This window comes from Pezoporus flaviventris, unplaced genomic scaffold, assembly GCF_033815535.1.
Source record: "Pezoporus flaviventris isolate CSIRO_AGI_PZ_B2104156 unplaced genomic scaffold, CSIRO_AGI_Pfla_v1 ptg000015l, whole genome shotgun sequence".
Classification (NCBI taxonomy): domain Eukaryota; kingdom Metazoa; phylum Chordata; class Aves; order Psittaciformes; family Psittacidae; genus Pezoporus; species Pezoporus flaviventris.
The window spans coordinates 31,280,876-31,296,945 of NW_026892563.1; the positions used below are offsets into that span (position 1 = coordinate 31,280,876).

A 16,070-nucleotide genomic window follows, 5' to 3' on the forward strand; every position below is an offset into this window, starting at 1 on the left:
GGCATGAAATACTATAAAGCAATACACACAAATGGCCTGCTTTTTAAAATCCATTAATAGTTTGCAGATGTTTACAGACAAGGGATGGTTGGCTTAATAAAACTGATGTGTCAGGGCTGGTGTTAGAATCACACTGAAAGACAGTCTTATCTATTAAGGTAAGACAGATGTGATCAACAGATTTTTTCTAGTATATATAACTCAAAAGTATTTTACATCTGAGCAACCAGGAAGTACTGGGGTAATGCCATAACTGTAGCTAATGTGTAAAATCCTGAGAAAGCAGTGATACCTACTAAATTCCGTATGCCATTTATATCAGCAGCGACAGGAACGTTGACATGTTTTATTGGTTGCAATTTTTTTATCTAATTATGCATCGCTTAATATTATGAATGTACATAAATTTGCCTTTGAAGATTTACACATTTTAGATTTAAAGCCCACTACGAACCCACACTGAGGGTCACAGGGAACTGTGATGGATAACGGGAAGTATTTAAAAGGAACTTCCCTGTTTATAGTAGTCTTGTCTAAACACAGAGATGTTAACGGCCTAATCCAAGACCTTATTTCCATAGTCAGCACAAGAACTGAAACGTTGTCTTCTGGTCTCAAATATGTGACCAAGCTATGATGCTATTTGCTTTCCAAACTCTTTCCCTTACTCCTTCCTGGTACTCTGGGAACATTTCATTAAGGATGTCTTCATTAAAGATTTCTGCATATGCCTGACTCTAAGCACGGAAGCTTTGGGGTTTTTTTGTAAGTTCCAGTCTCAGAGAGGTATTTACTTTGATTGTTGGGGAGCTGTAGTAGGACACCAATTTACTTTTATTGTAGTATGTCAGAATTTATTAGATTATTTATATGTAACTTCTTTATGGAGGGGATTTAAAAGATGGATGGTCGGATTCCAGTAATAGCAATCTCACAGGGCTGCCTTGCCAACTTTATCCACTATCTAAACGTTCAGCTTTCACTAAAACCTAACTCACTTTTCAATCCTGGAAGAAAGGCAACCTCTATCAACAACAATCTGCTTCTTCCAGGCACTGACCTGAAAGCAGTGCTGAGGATGTTGTTCCTGCCCATATTCTTGCAGGCTCTTTACATCCTCTTGTGCCATTAACAAAAAGATTTGTAAGTTGTTAAGTACTGAGAATTGCATGTTTTGGCAATGCAGAGAAAGATGGCACTTTGTTTTACAGTCCTGGAGTGTTATACATTTATTAAAAATCTGCCTTTTTCTAGGAGTGCTTACTATAGGATTCATACTTTTACAGGGAATAATTACAGCTGTTCAACTTCCTAGTGCCCTTTCATCATCAAAATTTCATTACAACCCAGTATTCTTCAACTAAACTAATTTTGTAAAGTAAACACACAGAAAATAACCCACCTCTGATTCAACACCGTAGTTTGCTTGCTTATGCAGGTAATGCATGGCAAAATTTATCCCATTGCCTTGTGATAAGGTATAAATATGAAAATATGGTACTTAAACATTGAATACTGATGTGCAGGGTATGAGTTTAACATCTTGCATATTTAAAAGTGTATTTGAAACATTTGGTGAATCTCAGGTATAGTGATAGAATTATTCATTTTCTTTTCTAATTTAGCGTACGGTTCCATTGCAACCACTGTCAGTAGTTTTCGCTTTTTTCACTAAATTGAACTAAAACTTAAGAGTTGAAATTTCTCCTATACCAATGAAAAACATAGTTCACAATAGTGAGATTTTAAAAGCTGCTCAGGTAGTCTCATTTCCTCCCCTGCTATGCAGTGGGACCGTATTGAAGAGGAGCTCTTCAGAAATCTGCCTCATGTCCAGCATGACTAGGAAGGTATGCAGCTAGGCAACAGTCAACCTGTATGAAGCAAGTACTGAAAGAGACTGACTTCTCTGAAACTTTGGTTCAAGTATTTTCACTCTCAGTATATACAGATATTCTTAAAAATTTGTGCTAATTGTTAGTTTAGACTATTTTCAATACATATAGCTCCAGTGGGCCCTACGGCATGATTTTATACATGTAATACGTATGTATGTGAGCAAATACAAAGAATTACTTCACTAGTTAGAATTTTTTCTTCAGTTACCAAAGCTAAGCTACCTCTGTAGTCCATGAAAGTATCCAGTCAACAGGTTGTGACAATACTAAGGAAAACTGGAGAGTAGAAATTTAGAATATTTGAAGAGTGACAGTTTTGCTACAGTTTTGAGGATCCTTTGAGGTGATAAATTAATGTGAATATTGATATGATAGGGTATTAAATTTTTCATCTTTTTATTTAGTATACCCTTTTCTACTTAGCTTTTTTCCTTGTAAGAAGCATCATTGAAATAAGGGGCCCAAAAAATTGTCTGAATATTGGTGCATCACTATATACTTGAAGATACACATAAACTGTATGCACATTCAAACAGCTCATAGAAACTTCTGGATTTGGGAGTCAAAGTATAATTATGAGCATATAGTGCATGCAGATTTATTTTATATGGGTGTTCTAGCTTGTGAATATACACCTCACAGCAAAAGTGAAGACAAAAATCTGGCATAGAAGTTAAGCAGTTTGAAGGGAAGAAAGAAGAAATAGTTAAGCAGTGGTTACCTAGAAAATTCCTGTCAATTTGTACTTTTAACCTACCTGCCTCAAATGTAAAAACTTGTGATTCTGACAAGAAATAATGAAAATGATGACTGGAATTTAGCAGGGAAAATCTAACAGTTGTTATTGCTAGCATTTATTAAAAGGTAAGAAAACCTGTGTAAAAAATCCATATTAATTAATATGTTGAACAGGAGAAATCATAATATAGCTGGTCCTCACAATAGATGAGATTCCTTTCAGATCTACAGATCTCGGAAAATTTGCAGGGAAGTGAAATTACTGTGGATAGACTGGTCCTGCTACTGATAATCCCTCTACAGCATCTTTTTGGCATTAAATATGCTAAAAGGGCATGTTCTACATATGGCATCATTTTGACAGCTGAAGTAATTAAAATAGGTTTTCAGAGTTGTGGGTTCACTTGTTTGTTGTTTTATTTTCATGTAAGTTCTAATACTGACCCACTTCCCACAGGGGTTAACTGCTGAGTTAGCTTTGTTAACTTCCATGAAGCTACTTTGGTGAAAATGTAGCCTCTAAAATACATAATTCAGACAAAACATCTCTGCAGTACTTTGGAAAGGCATCAAGGCCATCCGTGTGGATGAGTAATACAAAGACTAGACCTGGATTGCTTTCAGAATTCTATGATAACATAGGTACTTATTAATTTATTGATTTGTGATCATGAGGTAAAATAGTGGGAAACTTATTAAAAAACAGAAAAAATAGAATAAATGGTAATGGGTTAGAAGACTACTCTTTCCAGTGGTCTGTTTAACCTCACAGTTGCAATTTTCATGAGCTAAACTAATGCTGAGCTCTCTCTTCCCTTATTAAACTGGAATATCTGCATTAGGAAGGAAAAGAAAATCAGTCTGGGCACTCTACTTAGTATATTTTATAAAAGGTCTGGGATATGGTGTGCTTTGTGAGATTAAAATATGAAAAAGTGTGAATTTTGCCTAATGAGAATGATTATAAGAGCTCAGGAAAAAGCCCAGATATTGGATGATATAACATCATGTTACGTGTCTCATGTTTTGAACATTTAAAGTTCTATTTTATGGATTCTATCAGCAGGGGATCTGATGTTAAGCAATATGTTTTAATGGAGTTGCTGTTGTTCCTCTCTAATGGGGAGATTATAAAATTATAATTAGTGTAATGCTGCCTCTATTACACAAAATGACAAAAATGCCATTTACTTCAATGGGAACAATATTAAGTATGCTGTCGTAATTAACCTTCTCCATCCCTCTTTTAAACTTGCTCCTCTCATATAACTATGGAATGCTTTACAGTTGGTAGCAGAGATTGGGGACAGATTAAACAAAATAAAAGAGGCAGATGTAGCTGATAGCAGTTAACAGAGCAACTCTGACACACGATCCTCAGGAAGCGAGGTTAGAAAATAGGCTGAAATGAACTGAACATGAAGGGGGAATATCTTGTTTTTCCCAGGCTTTGCAGCATCTCTTCGGAATTGTGCTGATAAATTGTGCACGAAGATTCTTTGTGTGTCTCGCCAGAGTCAGCAAACCATTTTTATGAGAAATGGATGGGGAGGGATGCTGCTGAATGAAAAAGAAAAAACAGAATAAAAAGAAGTGAGACATCATTATTGATCATTACAGCAACGTTACTGACCCCGCTGCCAAACTTAACATGCTATTCAGAAACCTGTATTTTGAAGAGGGTAAAAGCAAAGTTGAAACTTGCCTTCTTTGTAAATGTTTAGGGAGAAATAATTTGCAAATGTAAAAAAAGTTAGGAATTTTAATGTCGGTTTTACCTCTAGTTGTAAATCCAAGAGATAAATTATCTTGAAATTCACAAAATGAACTGCCTCTTGTGGAAACTAGATTAAATACAAGATGTATTTAGTTACCATGAACACTCTGATCTGGTCTTCACCTCACTCACAGGAATATATTTTCTCTCATGTACTTCCTTTTTCTTTATTTGGATCTCTCTTACAATTTGATCGATAATTTTAAAAGCACAAAGCACGGTAGGATCAACAGAATATTGAAAGTACAATATCCTTCAAGGATGGAATAGCTAAAAACATTAAGGAAATGTGTACATGTAAATCCATGTGCATTTTCTCTTTTGACAAAACCTCATTTAAAAGAAAAAAAAACTGAAGAGTAACCAAAGCAGTGACGTCTTAAACTTAGTCACTACACAAAGTATGAGGTCAAATCACATACTGACAACAAAATCAAGCATGGCTTTCCCTGAGGATAAGAACACTCATCTGCAAGGGGACAGAGTCTCAACACCAATGAATATTTATGTGTTTCATAGGTTTATTGTTGAATATAGAATACAAGCATTCATTAGTGCAGGAACTGCAACCCCACTTTCCCTCATCCTAGGTAAGTGTTCAGATCATTAGACACTAAGGTCATATCCAGTCCTCAGTATAGGCTATGAATATTTCACTATACCATGGCAAAGTGAAGTAATTTCCGCAACAGGAAAAAAAGGGGTCTGCTCTGCTTTGAAACAAAATCCTAATTTCACACATTTATTGTATTTTTCAGGATTTTTTTCCAAAACATTTGGATGCATGTTTATGCTCATAATTTGACTACTGTAAAATATATGTGTTTAAATTACACATAGCTTTTATATTTTGTTTAGCTACCAGTGTCATTATTAATTAAATATAAAGATGTACCAATAATATAGATCAACTCTTTTTATATACATATAAAGCTTGACTACATTATATGTATGTACAGTATATAGTCTTGGCAGCATGGCTACATTATGACTGAATACATTAAAAAATAAATTACTTCCCTCAGCAGCTGCATTCTTTCTGAACAAACACTACAGGTACAAATGCACCTGGTTATGGGACCAGTGTAATTGCACATTGATTGAATCAACATCCTTCTTGCCTTTATTCGGAATCTTATATTCATGAAAATCAGCTGTGACTTTCTGCAGATCACCACTAGTTTGCATTAAGCTTGGCTGAGTTATTCCTCTGAAATATAAATATTTAAATTCTATATATCAAAATGAGAACTTCAGATTACTTCATGTTCTGTATTCCAGATTTGGGGGGATTTGACAAGTATTTCAGTTTTAGTATATTTACAAGAAAAAATAGCCATACAATATATTTCTTCTGCTTCAGTAACTATGAATTAAATTATGGAGATATAGACTAGATTTCTTTCATGAATTTGTCTCTTCCTTTTCTCTTCCTTTTACAAACAGTTTAGGAATCCTTATTTGTTATTGCTTCTTTTAACAATCAAATGTCCAAATAGCTTTTGAAACATTTTAATGATCCTTACGAAAAAGTTACCACAAGGAAAACATATGATATACATGCATGATTCCATTCATGTATGTTTGTATCAATGCCTATATTTAAAGTAGGATAAAATTAATGGTGTTTTCAGTTTCCCATCTGCATTTATAAAATTTCATATTAATGCTGTTTCTGAGTCACAGCTTGAAAAAAGTTATGTAGGGATGAAACATTTTGGAGATGATAATAATTTGAGAAATGTCTAACTATGGTTCCTTTTCTAGCAGTGTATTTAATTTAAAATGCAAGATGTAAATGCACCTCATTTTCTGCTTCTACCTGAAATACAGTGGAAAGTTTTTGTTATTTCTAACCTACTGAAGAGCAAAGAGAACTGGGAATTTTGTGACTGTTTCATTAAATTAATCTCCATTCTGTTTTGTAACCCAAATGTTTGCTTTCCAGATCTGGCACTTAATATCATTTATACCAAAATTGATGAGTGTTGTCCAATTACCTATTCTTCCACTTGAGTAGTAATTGAGTTCTGCTTAAGGACTCTTATGCATTGTTTGAATTAGCCTGATGGAGCTCTGCAAAATTTCTCAAGGGCAGTAATAAGGTATTGTGCTTGCGAGACTGCTCCACAGATACAAACAGAATTATGAACCATATTTTATCCAAGTGCCATGGACAGCTGGATTCTTCTTACACCTATTTTACACTGGTGGAGTTGCTTGTCATGTAGCTTATTGTAGATCAAAACAGAATCAGGACCTTTGTGCTTCAGAGACCAGGCTCCTCTGAGATTTATGGGTGAAATAAAATCCCTCCACTCAAACTCCAGAGAAAGGTGAGGAAAAGAACACGTTATGGTTTTTCATGACACTATGTGTTGCTCACATTTATTGTTTTCTCTTCCATAGCCTCCAATTTTCTTCTTGACTCTCAATAGCTGAACTGAAAGCTACAGGATTAAACTGTGCACCAGAAACCAATCCTGTCCATTGTCTCTGAAAAGGTTATTCATGTGGTAAATAACAAGGGTTATTAAGGGTTATTAATATGTAATGAAATGTTTCAAATGCCATTTCTCATTGAAGTTGGATATGACTTTGCTTTTAGCGCTAAAATCGTAATACTAAAGCTGTTTGGTTTCCCACTCATCTTTTGACTCCAGACATGATGTCCAACTGTGTACGTGCTGTCAGTCAGTCTTATACAGAAATTGTCAGCTTTCCTCCACAGTGGGATCACTGACCTTTCACTGCATGAGGAGGGCTGACATGACAACACACCTTCTTATAATTTCTCACAACATATACTTTTTGCTGCTTCAGATGTATTGACCTTCTAATCACACAGACATGAGACTGCTGGTGGCATAGAACCTGCTCACTACTTTTGTTTCCCATTGTCCTTTCCTAAAAATTTTTCCTTCTTCAATTTCACATACATATATACATGATCATCCAATTGTTTCATACCTGGCTGTACTTTCATTTCTTACAACAAGTATATATGATCAGAATATATATTAATTAAGAATATTAATTTAGCTTATTCTAAGAATAATCTTTGCTCATGTATTGCACAATTCTTACTTGCTGTAGTTTGCAACAGATTTTTTGGCAGTATGAAATGGCTTAGGTTCAAATTCTCAAACATATATATATACAGCTCCTATCTGCATACATAAACTATCCTGATTTGAAAATAGTTAGGCTGGATTATTTTAATCTAAAAAACTGGATGCCATGTATGGAAGGATTTCAAGGGGCTCCACATAGGTAATGTTTCTTTATGAAGATTACCTTCAGACTTCTCAGTGGCTTAGGCTAAACTGGCTTTATTGACCTAATGACCAAATGAAATACTTGGAGAAGGATGGAGAAATCATTTTGCTGACAAGATGAGTTTCCCACGCATCATTTTTCAAGGTAGTGTCCAAAAATATCTGCTGTGCACCTGGTCTCATTGTCCTTGCCTCTGCACTTTGCCATACTGATCAAAATAGAGCCAGGTGTTACTGAGCCCAGCTTTATTCCGTCTGTTGTCCCTGACCTGCTGGAAAGGAAAGTGCTGGGGTTCTATCCCATGGCCACTGCTGAACTGGGCACTTGGCATTAGTCAGCATCATACCCAGAGGGTTTTAAGATTGCTATTTTTGCCACCCTACCCAGTCTGGGCATAGGGGTCTCAGCAGCTGCCCAAACAGCTTATGTTGAAAACTGGAGCAGATGCTGATATGATCAGTTTTGAGAAGTGATTCTTCAGCTCAGGGCAGACTCAAAGGCTAGGTGCAGGGAAGCAAATGCCGTGATCTTCACACAAAGCTCTCTGCTGCAATTTCTTCCATCTATCAGTGTCCCACAAAGTTTAACAGAAGAAAAATGTCTTCTGTAACATACAATAGGATGATTAAAAAGGAAAACTTCAGAAAGACTCTCCTTCACTTTGAAATTGTACTAGTTTTCAGAGTTTCTATTTTGCTCCTTGTTAAAATCTGAAAAGTCTTGCCAGAAGAAGCCTTTCTGAGGAGGGGAATAAGAGAAGACCAATTTTCTGGGGACAGCTATTTGGCATAGACATTACTAATTTATTCTGCTGCAGCTATTTGCATTATCTCTTCTCATGTTTGTTGGTTTCTTTAACCACACACCCATACCTCAGATATGAAAAGCATGCAAAATATGAATTAGTTTTATTGATGTGGTGAAAAAATGATTAGTCAACTTGTTCTCATATAGTCCTAATATTTTATGCTATGTGATTATTAATCATTATCCATACATGTGGCTCTTTGCATAGTCATCACGCGTTTGTTACTCCTATTAGTGGACTTTCAGATGGTCATTTCTCTAGTCGAATATTCAACCTGTCTGCCCAACATGGGTATGCAGTTACGTGCATCACTGGTTCTGATTCTTAGTCAGGAGAGAGCGTTTTAAACAGGAATGGACCAAATTCTCGTAAAAAACATATTCCTGTAATACTGGAAATAGCACTTATTCCCCTGACTGACTATTGATTTGTCACACATACCCTGCCATTTATCAAATATTTCAGACATCTTTTGTCAAGATGTCTTATGACACACATTACATCTAAAGTAATGGAATTTGAAGCAACACTTAAAACCCACCACCACTGTCTTTTGGCTGAGGTTAATTTTCTTCACAGTAACTGGTATGGTGCTATGATCTGTATTTGTGCTGAAGAGAATGCTGACAACAAAGGGATTTTAGTTATTGCTGAGCAGTGCTTACACAGGACTAAGACCTTTTCTGCACTTCACACCACCCCACTAGTAAGTACGCTGGGGGTGCACTAGAGGTTGGGAGGAGACACAGATGGGACAGCTGACCCCAATTGTCCAAAGGGATATTCCAGCACGGTGTCATGCTCAGCATAGGAAGCTGGGGGAAGAAGAAGAAAGGAGGGACATTCAGGGTTATGTCACTGCTATGTGTGATGGAGTGCTGCTTTCCTGGAGGTGGCTGAACCCCTGCCTATTGATGGGAGGCAGTGAGTGAATTCCCTGTTTAGCTTTGCTTGTGCACACACATTTTGTTTTACACATTAAACTCAACCCATGAGTTTTCTCACTTTTACTCTTCTGATTCTCTCCTCTACTAGCCAGGGGGGACGGTGAGCAAGCTGCTGGCTGGGACTGAGCTTCCTACTGAGAGTAAACCATGACAACCATAAAGATGTCACAAAACTGCAACTGGATAATCCCAGTGCCTATTTTTTGTGAGCTTGAGGAATTTATTTGTCATCTACAGTCTTTGTAGCCACTCATAATTTTGCCAAGTTTTGCGAAAGCCAGCAAAGTTTCTGTATGCTATTGTTTTCAACCAATCTGCAGCATTTAGATGAACAGGAAATGCACAAATGTGTGCTGGAGAATCTGCCATATGTGAGATATGAGCTATGTTCTTTTTCTAGTGTGTAAACATCCCTTATTAAATATTGCACTTTATCAGGATAAATTTTGTTTGCTTAGGTTTGAGGGCAAGTGGGGGAGGGAAACATCTTTTCTGTATTTTCTCAGCCATCAGTTTTTCTTCAAAAGCTTTATCCTTATTAGAAATAAAGCTTCTTTATTCTCCACTGCTCTGTAGAGGTTTCTTAACATAAGAGACAGACCTATTTTCAATTTATTATTGCTCCTGTTCTATGTGCTATTGATTTTTCTCTTATTTTAAATTTTTTTTTTATCTTAAATGCAAAGTCTTTTTTCAGCTTCAAGGGAGCAATTCAGACAAACATTTTGCTGGTGAATAATTCAAAGCATAGCATAAGGATTTTTTGCTGAATTTGTCCTTAGCATATTTTAAAAATTCTCTATTATTTCTTCTACAATCTTCTTACTGTTATTTCAGAACCTGTTTTGCATCCTTTCAGGAATACCTATTTGACTAATCACAGTTTCTTTCCATTCATATATATTATCTTTAGGAAGGCCCTGCTTCATGAGTTTTCATGAGTACCAAACTTAAACAAAACTGCTATACAATATGATTGCAGAAACTAGATGTTTAATAATAAAGGCTGAAGTATATAGTTTCTGGTTCAGAAGATGCCTATGGTCATTCCATTTTTACCATCTTCTATCTAACTATGACTATGGATATAAAATTTTGTTGCTTTTACTTTCCTCAGTGGTTTTTCATACTCCCTTTTTTAAATTTAAAGCATTTCTAATTCTTTTCTTGGATGTATTTGTTAATGTTTTTATTTTATTAGCATAATTATAGACCTATGATTCATTTAGTTCTGGCATGTTAATAGAATGAACTATCGCATTAAAGAGAGTATATATATTATTGGGCTATGTTCAATGTAGGTATCCTCCTACTGGAAACAATCTTCATGAGTTTTGATAGGTAATTATAGGATGGTCCACTTCATAAGTATTCAGATTTATTTTTTTGTAACTGTAGAAAAAAATCATATTGCTTACAATAAATATACAGAATATTCATAAATATACACAGTATCTCATATAATCCATAATATATACATGTATGTGTATGCAACACCTGAAGTAAATCAGGTAACGCTGATAGCAAGCTTCGGATGGCTTGATTGTTTAGTTTCAACAGATTTCCTCATAAATGTAATATAAAAATGTCTAAATTTAAAAGTTGGCCTTAAAAATCTCCCCCTTCAGTTATAATATTGCTTGGGGTAGAAGCGTTGAAATGCTTTTTGCGGTGGTAGGGTTTCAGCACTACTTTCATTACAGACTTCAGAGAGGTCAATCTCCCGTAACTGTCCAAGACCAGGCTCTGTAGAAGTGGAAATTAATCCACTGATAATGTCAGTAGTCAGGGTCTTTTAAAATGGATCCCAGATCTCCAGAGGAATAAACGTCAATATTTAACAGCCCTCCACCCTACACTAATACATTTCCTGTAACAAAAAGTGGAGGAGGATCTAGTTTGTTTGTGGGTCAAATTCAAACAGCAAACTAACACGCATCTCTCATTAAGCATATGCCCACCAGCTTTTATGATTGGGACATTATGACAATTTCATTTTGGTAGGTTTGTTTTGTATAAAAAAGTTTTGAATACCTTTTTCCAGTTACAAGGTTTTTGTCTTCCAACTCTGTGAATGATTTCCAAAAGTATTTACTTTCTGCAGTAATAGTGAAATCGATAAAGGAATCTAAAAGTAAAAAACATGTGGTTTTGAACTTTTCTCACAAGCTCCACAGCGAAAGTGACACTATTTACAAGTTTAAATTATTATCCAGTGACATAAAATAAACGGGTCTTTACTATGACCTGCTCATAGCTTGGAAAGAATAAACCCTTTCAGACAGAGTTGTGCTTCGTTTTACAAATCCCTGTTACTACAGAGATTAAACATTGGTTGCACATAGGTTTACAAGAGAAATGAATTGTATGGAGCAGAATATTTTCTAAAATACAAAGGAACAAAGAAATCTTTCTTTATAGGCCTTAAATGCTAAATACATTATTTTAATGGTGTCTTTTAGAATCTTTCCATTTAGTTTAAGATTCTGGCAAGTTACGGGCCAATAGCCATGTCTAAATAACTGTGTTAAAAAACTAACTCATAAAGTGCAAAACGGCTCTGGGGCCACAAAATGTTACTGACAAGGCAATAGAGATTCAAGGAGACAGTTTCAGTGCTAACATTTTATTTTCTCTATTTCTGGCAAATGCCTTAAAAGACCTCTCCATCAGTATTGCTACTGCCACGTGCTAAATACCTCACAGCTTTTGCAAGTTTTAACATAAGAGTTAATATTTTAAATTGTTCCAGTTTAACTTCTTGAGTTAGAATGGGAAGACGTCCACCACTAATAGTATCTTAATAGTATCTTTTGTCTTCCTTTTCTATTGGGTAGGGAATGTGACCATTCCCTATGTCAGAAATATGACATAAGGCATTGAGGTATGGGGATAAAGAATTATAACAGGAAGCCTCTTGCTGCCCTTTGTCTAATGTAAGTTGTGCTTACTGGATTTTTATTTTAGCCTTTCTTTTCCTTCCATTCTGTTGTATGGTTGTTATAGGCTCTTTATTAGTCTTTTGTGCTGATGACTCTCATGCTCTGGCATCAGGAGGCACCTTTTTTTCCAAACTGGGAGAAGACCTTTTGGCATCATTAGGGGATTGGAGTTTCTTTAAAGGATAGGGAACTGAGAAAAGTGTTGGAGAAGTACTTGCTTTGTCACAAATAATAACTGATGTGCTGTGAGATAAAGACCAAAGACATAAAGGAAACAATGGGAGTTTATTGGCAAATATGAAATCTGAAGAAGGAAGAGGGAGCCCATGATTCTGCATGTAAAGAACATTTCAAAATGATTAAAATCCTCTGGATGGGATTATAAGGAAATATATGATGGATTGTTTATTTGGGGAGCATACATAAATGCATATATGAGGGCTTGAAACATGAAGGGTAAAAGAGCATAGTACCTTTCCTCACTCTTCGTCTGTCATTAGGGGCTGCCATTACGTCCATTTACCTGTATTTCACAAAGATGAATAAGATAACTGAACAGAAGCTACAGTCTTTCAGGTAAAGAACAAGATATGTAAAACTTTGCATTAGAAACATCCAAAGGAAGAATTTATGTTCTTACTTGTGGTGACTTGGATCTGTATTAACTATGGTGACAAAGTGCAACATTCAAAAGTACTAATCTGACCTGTTAATAGTATTATTATGGGCCTTCATAAACTGGTTTTTGCCTATTCTTACATCTTTCACTCTTTTCTGCCGTATCTGCAGTACTCCTGTATCTATTTCTTACTCCTCTGTTACAGCATTCTACTTTTTTCTTAAAATTCCTTATTTCTTGTTGAGAGTTCACTTGAAATTTGATGTTCACAATGAGAGTGGAAACATTTAAATATGTTAGTGTACTGGAATTGGTCAATATCTATCTCTAAATAAACATACAGTAGTGATTCCATTTATTCCTTCTTAGTCAAGATTTTCTCTGTAACACAGGTGAAGACACTCTACTTAAAAGGTGGGAAACTGGACCAATTTTGACAGATAAATAAATGACTGATCCAGTGCTATATACTTTCAGGTGTGCTGTAGCAAGAGACAACCTCAAAGACAACACGTCAGAAGATTGTTTTATCGGGGTTTAGATTCTGTGAGGCATTTAAAAACTAGTAGAAAAAGCAGCCTACCAGCAGTCTAGTACTATGTCTCTTGCTGCCTCTTTTCCAGTTCGTGTCTATGATGAAGTACTAGCAGAGTGTCTTTGTTTCACCAATGCAGACATTGAGCTATTTTCAGTCTTGATTTCCAGCTTCCAGAGCTGCATGCAAAGCAGCTGGGTGGGCAGACAGGGAAAAGGACAAGCACTTCCACCAACAGTAAATCCCCTCTTAGCTGGTGGCTCACTTATAGAAATGTTTTGTTCATCTCTAAAGTGAGATTATGAAAAGGTGACAGTGAGTGGGCTGGAGTCACATGCTTTGCAAAATGTTGTCTATGAGCATTTGTAAAGACCCAATTTTACATTCTTTCTGAAATTATTGGATTTTTAAGGTATCCTTCTGTTGCTCCAGACCCAGAATAGATTTATTATTAGAGGTTAAAAGGGCTTGCAAGGAGATAAGATTTGCAATATGCCATTTGAACAGATTCCTCAGCCATTCAGTATCAACAGGCTGAAGCACTGATGCTGCTACTTGTTTTCTGAGCTATAACTTATTATTTCTACCCTATGTCTCTTTGTATCTTCTACTGCAGTAGATTTGAACACAATAGCTTCATGTGAAACAAAATTACTATGGAAATGAAAAAGGAAGCACTAGAGTTGAAACAAAATGGGACAGAAAATTTTTATTCCACTATAGGTTATATGTTTTTGAACTTGTGTAATGTACTTAAAGGGGGATTCATAGAAGCTCATCGCTTCCCTTGATACTGTAAAACACACATCTTAGACTTAGAAACATTCAGAAACTGAACAATGAGAACCACCAACTACTTTGAATGGACTGCAAATAACTGTCTAAATGATTCTCCAAATCCAGCTGATATTAAAAGTATCTCATTTGTTAGCAAGAAACACCTGCTTATGTAACATCTACATGTGTTTGAGAAGTTTGTTTGTATTTCTTGGTCTCTCAGACTGCTAGATAAAAACAACCCAACAGACAAGCAGAACACAGCAAAATAGAAGCATGCAAGCCGTGCAGCGTAGAATAACGAAAGCAATTTAGATACATCTGGGATAATGCCACATGAACTGCATTAGTGAAACATTTTCTCCCATAACATCATCTGTCAATGGTCTTGTGTAACTGACAGAATAAAATTTCTTGTCAATTTGATTTTTGCATATCCGTGTTTTCTTTAACAATGGCTTTTCTTCTTTGTGAATTTATGCATTACATCACAACCTGCACTCTTACTGCTTCATTATGAAAATTCAGACCATTCACATATGTTTCATCTGTACCCTTTCAACATGCATATTCAGAGACCCATTCTATATATGCCTTTACAACCTGCACTGAGACATAGTGTTCCTCTGGTGGGAGAAAACAGGAGCTTTGCAGATGTAAATATATAAGCATATCTGACTACTTGAAGCAGAAAAAAACCAGATTCCAGGTTACAGCTTTGCCTTTCTTGTTCACAGGTAGCCTGGAAAGCCAGGAAAAAACATGTTATGTCCCTTGTATAGCGCCAGCTATACTCTAAAGCAATGGCTGGAAACAGCTAACATAAATCTGCTCAGAAGCAGGGAGTCAAGATCTCTGTACAATCCAGACATGAGGCAAAGAACTGCCTCGGCAGCAAAGAGGAGCAAAGGAGGACTAAGAGAAGAGTTAAGCTGGGAACAGGCTGAGGAATGCTACCTCTTCACAGACTATGAAGATCTGCCCTCAGGGTCCTTAAATACTTTGAATTGGCAGAAATCGGTCAAGGCCAGCTCCTGACATTCCCCCACATTCTTCATCTAGTGGCTTTGGAGAATCCTTGCAGAGAACTGTAAAAATAGCATGCTGGTAAATTCTGAAAAGCTCTTCTGCACCTTTCAATGATGCTTCACTGTAAAGGCAGTACTGGCAATTCCAGTTCATCAGATAGACAGTTATTGCTTACAGATCATTCTTGTCATCATACATCTTCTTTAGGATATATATCCTTATTGCTATAAATAAACAAAGCCATGCAACTGGCAAAGATCTGCAGAAATATTAGTCAAAATTAGGATGTCATGCCAGTTAGTTCTTCCAATAACATGTTTGCAACACAACCAGTGTGAGGCATGGCCTGAAAAAGAGCATAAAATGCTGTGCATCAAAAAAATGCCATTGGGAAAGATCTGCAGCTGTGAGCAGTAATTGGTAAAGTGCTATCATCAAACCCCACATGGTCACATATGCAGAGGGAGACTCGTAGCACACCAAGTGTAAAATGAAAGCAGTGATACAGGCAGACGTGAACTCAAAGGAATATTGGTCAATATGCTGAAGCTGCTAGCCAAAGATAGATCTGTTCAGCAGTTTCCAAAATGTTTGCAACACTGAAAATAAAAGGAGAAAACTGGAAAAAAGAAAATCAATTGTACTAGTTAGTGGGAAAAGCTGATGTAGATATATTCCACAGAAATGAGGTGCAGATGCTGGGAAGATGGATCATTATCAG

General features: G+C 36.1%; 1 long non-coding RNA gene across 1 annotated transcript in view; it reads left to right on the plus strand.

Moving 5' to 3' along the window:
• LOC133269172 (uncharacterized) overlaps positions 1-9,683 on the plus strand; it is a 53,079-nt gene extending 43,396 nt beyond the window's left edge. The window contains exon 3 of the long non-coding RNA XR_009743350.1: positions 9,536-9,683. This is a non-coding gene — a long non-coding RNA (uncharacterized LOC133269172). The remainder of the gene's footprint in view (positions 1-9,535) is intronic.
• Positions 9,684-16,070: the final 6,387 nt, after the last annotated feature.